Raw genomic sequence first — 5988 nt, forward strand, 5'->3', positions numbered from 1 at the left:
TGCTAGCAAGTGGGTCTTCTCTAGCTCTCTCAAATTATCAGTCAATTGATTTATCGTCGTCACCTCGGTATATGAACTGACTTCCCTTTCTTCCCAATAATCTCTCCAGTCAAATCAGGTACCCATCTCTCTGCTTTCTGAATTCTCCTGGATTGGAAATTTATTGATACTTCGATAGCTTTTAAACAAACAAAAATTAGTTTTTCTCTCAATAATTTGTTGGATTTTTCATTGGTGTTCCCCATACTGGCTTCGATAACCTCTCTAATTTGTGAGGTTTGTGTCTATTTTCTTGCCCTCCCTCTCTCTAAGAAGAAAACGCAGCCTCGTCGCCTACAATCACCCAACGACATAGGTGATACGCAAACTTCTCAGACCAAAAGAAATATTGAACGAAAGAAAATTTGTGCATTAATGGAAGAAGTGCAGGGGGTTGCTTATTGGTGTTGTTCTGAACATGAGACCTGATTTATTTAAGGCAACTGTAGTTGGAGTACCATATGTAGATGTTGTCACTACAATGCTTGATCCAACTATTCCTCTTACAATTGCAAAATGGGAGGTGATCTATATATAATCTTTTTTTTTGTTTTGGAAACTCAAAGTAGGATGCTATGATACTATTAGTATGTTTCTTTCTAAATGTGAATGACTTGCTTTATTGCAGGAATGGGGTGATCCTCGGAAAGAAGAGTTCTACTTTTACATGAAATCATATTCACCAGTTGACAATGTGAGTGGCAATGTGTCTTGTTTCAGTTTAACTGACATAAATCCATCTGACAGATCATCAAATGAAAATGTTGAAGTTAATTACTGATGGGTGTCTATTTTGAATAGGTAAAAGCTCAGAATTATCCAGCCATACTTGTTACTGTTGGATTAAATGGCAGGCTGTCTTTTCAAGAAGATGACAACAGTGACATATTGTAGTGTTTACTTTTTTATTTGGTAATTTGTGCCAATATCATTTTCTTGATTATATCTAATGTATTGTTTAACTGGAGGTATGTATGTATGACATGTTTTGGAAAATCCACGTGTACTTTATTCAGAACCTGCTAAATTTGTTGCCAAGTTGAGAGAGATGAAAACAGATGAGAATGTATTGTTGTTTAAATGTATTCCGCTCAAAATAACTCCACTCATCTGAAGGAAGTCTCTGTTGTTGCTGATAAACATCTAAAGGGTTGAGGCCACTGGAATTGACTCGGTGAATCCCGCTAGCACTTCTTAGAAACTGAGTGGTTTTGTCAACAGGCCCATGCCAAACAAAACCAAGACGCCTCTCTTCTTCCGTATCCATCCTCTGCCTTCAATCCAAAGGCAAAGGCAACTGCTGCCTTCCCTGAAACTGCTCTTGCCTTAAACCCAAGGGCAATCATGTCTTTTGCACAAGATCTAGAACAATCACCCTCTTCATCCTCATCATTGAAGTTGAATTGATGAAGTATTTTCATTCATGTATGAATCAGATGAAACTTAAATCATTTCATGCTACCACTTTTTAACTAATTGCTTCAAATCCATTTATTTTTTTAAAGATTGTGAGGGTTTCAAGTATGCTGCCAAATCAAGGGTTTAATGAGCTTGATAGATTGCGCCATGAAGTCCAAGTCCCATGGCATCTTCAAATCTTATGTCAAATGTTCCTGGGAGTAGGATTAGTGGCTGGAATGGTCTTCCACCAGAGGTACTTGTGTATTTCAATTTACTCTTTTTCTTATTATGTCTTATTAATCAATAATACTTTTTAAGAGATAAATACAAGTTCATGGTATATGTGTATGATTGGTGCGTTTTATAAAATAGCTTTTTATAAATACACACGCAACGTTGCTTTTTCAGCTAATTGGATTAAGCTTGTAGATGATATGGGATTTGAAAAAAAAAAAGTCAACACGAGTGTCAAGAATGTGGTGGGGTCCACTCAAAAACGTCCAGGTAGGCCAGGTCATAAGCCAGCTGTCATCATACTTGAAGTCACAAATAATGAAGGGAAAGATGCATCAGTTGACTTTTCTTGGTGGAGAGGTGGCATGCTTTCAAAGCATATTTTATAGAAAGGGATATTACCACAGATGATGCTCAATCATGCTGCTCGACTAGGTAAAACATTTTTGAATCAATAGTGTTAAAAATCATATACCCAGGGAATAAAAGTATAATTTTCTGTTACTATCAAGTGGTTCTGGGAAATTAAACTGTGTGCAGTATGATGATGGTGTTACATTTCCCAAAAGAAGCAGACAATTTGTTTGGAGAGTTGGAGTGGAAATATGCAAGACTGCTTCACAGCTTGCTCTTTATGTTGCGACTATTTAGTCCACATAAAACAACTTTGATGTTTGTTATTCATGATAAAACAAGGGTAAGTTATGTTGTGCAACACGTGTTTTTAAAGAATGAAGAAGTTGGATAGCATTTTATGTAATTATCCTTTTCTTTCTGTATAGACCCCCCTTGAAAACTTAGAACATGTTTTGAGGGAAGATATCCAGAAGGTAATTATAGTTAATAGTTATTAATTATTTATTGTATTACTCCATAGTTAACATAATTGCAACACTTATAATGCTCTGTTCTTTGTCCCAAATTTGGGATTCTATCCCTAAGCCAGAAGCCCACAAACATACTCCATTGAGTGACTTTTTTTAATGTAGAAGTTGTTGCACTTTCTAGTTTTCAAGAGAAAGAAGAACAATTTAAGGAGCAGGTATGATAAAGATGACTTTTTTTATAATACAAATTTGATTAAAATCAGTTTTAATTTGATGTGAAATAGGTTGTTTTGGCAAAGCAGAGAGTTAATGAGTACATATATACTCAGATGATGCAGGAAACTGGTAGTCAGCAGTCCATGTAAGTTTCTTGATATGTAACATCTTGTATTAAAGAAATAGCAATGTACTTTCCATAAAAAACTTACAAATTATATTCTTTGAAAAATTTGCTAGATTGGTAGGTTTAAAAGTAGAATGTCCTAATAATAATTAATTTTAAAAGTATAATGAAAATGACAAGCGATTTTGTGTTGTGTTTACAGGGTTGATGAAAGTGAATAGCTCTAGAGTAAGAAGAAGAAAAGAAAGCTCAAGCTGAAAGAGATAAGATGCTGCAAATGCAAGTGTCGCATTCTTTATTTCAATTGTTAGTATGAAACACATAGTAGATTAGATGAATGCAAATTTATATATTGTAAGAAATAGAATTGTATGACATTAAATTTTAATCAATGAATTGTATTTTTTGTATATGGTATTTTATTTCTATTATGAGACCTTAAATGCAAATTTAATTTAAAAACCAATAAATATATGAATATTTTTTTTAAACATTAAAATTTACGATACGCAAAAATGTGTGTCATCGTCATTTATGACATGACCTTTCTTGACAGGGGCTTTAATGATATGCATTGCGTGTCATAAATGCATGTCATAAATGCGTGTCGTAAACGCGCGTCGTCTATAGACGACGCGCAAAAGCGTGGCGTCTCTCGTTATCACAGGGCCTTCCTTGACGCGCATTTGTACGTCGTCTGACTGTTTTACGACACACATTGCGCATCGTAAAAGCCTGTTTTTCTAGTAGTAATTAGATTTTCACAATTATAAAATCCCTAACATTAAGTCGAAATCAGAGGCATGCATTTGGTTTTTTGTGGTTGGTTGCACCTAAGAACCCTTAGAAATCCAGAAGAAGATCGAAATTCAATTGAAACTCAAGGATTAAAGAAAATTTAGAAGAATTCAACATTGATCTAGTTGGTTTGCTTATTATACTCATGTCTAGCTTATTTTACTTAGATATATTGTGTTTTTCTACTACAATGAGAGGCTAAATGTCTTTTACTTCTGTTTGGTGAAGATGAACTTGATCCATATGAGTCGATTTCGATGTTTAGATGATTATATTCGATTTTACTTATGTTTGATATTTATAAACCCTAGCATGTTTTAGTTCTAGTTTATAATGCTTATAACTCAGATTTTGTATGTTAATTGATCGTATTAATTGCATAAATCTATATCCTAATTGTTTATGATCATTAGATAATTAGAGTTTGGACTAATCACATCTCAGTTTAAGTAATTAAAAGCTAGTAACTTTAACTGTGTTAGAGAACATAATTAGTCCTAATTAGTGCTTGGTTGCTTAACTTGATCACAGGAGAGTAACTAATATCATTCATAGTCCAATTGTGCTAATATCAATTTGGTGTTTAACTTGTGCATGATCATTGCTTTGTCATTCATAAATTTGTAGGCCTAGATATTTGATCGTAATAGCTAGTAAATTGGTAATCAATATAATTTATCCATTAGAAATCAACCATAGGAGAAAGTCAAATCGAATCTAGGCAGAAGTATTCTTTTAATTCTTGAAGTTACATTATTTTCGTTGCTTGCTTACTTTTTAGGTGATATTAAGTTATTCTGGTCTTGAAAAATGAATAAAAACCCCCAATCATAGTTTGATGCATAATTTATTTAGAAATCGTTAATTTATTTAATTGAATTCTGTTCCTTGTGATCAACACCCGAATTACCTGAGCTATACAATAATCTGACTAGGTATACTGCCTATAGGTGCATAGTTAGTAAGATTTTGTTAGCTTGTAAATTTAAGACTAGTATGTACTTTTGTGCACATCAAGTTTTTGGCGCCGTTGTCGGGGAACGGCTTATTTGATTTTTAGTTTAATTGATATTAGTCATTCAATCCTTTTGTGGGGTAAAATCCACAAAAAGTTACTTTGGTTGCATTTGTTTATTTTGTTTTTCGTTCTGGGGTACAACCAAGTTGTGGTTATCTTCACCATGTCGTGGTCTCGCTTTATTTATGTTTTTAGTTTAGTGATTTTTATTCCTTTTACGCTTTTTGTTTTTGTTTTCGTTTTCTTTTCAGTGATTTATGACTCAAGGATCTAAAAATCCAATTGTTAATCTACTAGAAGATCCAGAATCCGTTTTCCATAAGAAGAAAGACAAGAAGATCAAATTAAGCAATACTTTCAAATCTGACAAATTCGAACATTTTGAAAAGACTCCAAGTAAGAAAGAAGTAGGATACAAGCCAGAAACATTTACCAAAGAAATTTCTGAAGACGATTTAGAGATAAAAATCAAGGTTGGAGAGTTGGCGGATATTACGAGAATTTACGATGGGCGATTACAAGAAGAGGCTACGTGAAGAACATGGACCAGGACTAGATCCACTCGAGATATCAGCCGAGAGAAATTGCAAACTCAAAGGGCACATTCTTGCCATGCTCAAGGACATACCTTTCGTTGGGAAAGAGTATGAAGATGCTTTCAAGCACATTCATAAAGTTAAATACATTTCCAACTACTTTCATGTTCCAAATGTGCCAAGAGAATCCATGTTACTTAGGATGCTTCCGGTGACTTTTACCGGTGATGCTAAAATTTTGTTGAAGTCTCTTGCACTCAGATCCATTACCACATGGGCAAACATTTGTGATGATTTTATTGAGAATTTTAGTCCACCTTCAAAGATTTCAAAGCTCAAGAAGAAGATAGCCAACTTTCAACAAGAGGTTTGAGAGTCATTCTATGAAGCTTGCGGAAGATACAAGGGATTGCTTAGAAGTTGCCCTCAACATGATCGTAATGTTCAACTAGAAGTTTTCGTCTTCTATGATGGAGTGAATGTAACAACTAGACAACTTCTTGACTCGCAAGGGCCAATGAAAAAGAAGGAGCCAACAACTATCAAAGAATTGATTGAATAGTTTGCAAAGCATTCACGTGAGTACAACAATCCACGATACGATGTCACTAGAGGAAAAGGACATGGAGGAAATGAGAACTTGGCCATAATCATAGCTAAACTAGATTCTATGGATATGTGAATGATGAAATTAGATCAATCCATTCATGCCATAGGGGGGTTGGTTGTGATAATTATAGTGGTCGACATTTGACCAAGGATTGTAATGTAGATGAAAATGGGAACAAGAAG

General features: G+C 34.3%; 1 non-coding gene across 1 annotated transcript; it reads right to left on the reverse strand.

Annotated features, from left to right (window-relative positions):
• Positions 1-5527: 5527 nt before the first annotated feature.
• On the reverse strand, positions 5528-5635 carry LOC145091176 (small nucleolar RNA R71). Its single transcript, XR_013702064.1, has one exon. It is a non-coding gene; the product is annotated as a small nucleolar RNA R71 (small nucleolar RNA).
• Positions 5636-5988: the final 353 nt, after the last annotated feature.

The sequence above is a fragment of the Lactuca serriola genome, chromosome 2, assembly GCF_051521515.1.
Source record: "Lactuca serriola cultivar US96UC23 chromosome 2, Lser_US96UC23_V15, whole genome shotgun sequence".
Lineage (NCBI taxonomy): Eukaryota > Viridiplantae > Streptophyta > Magnoliopsida > Asterales > Asteraceae > Lactuca > Lactuca serriola.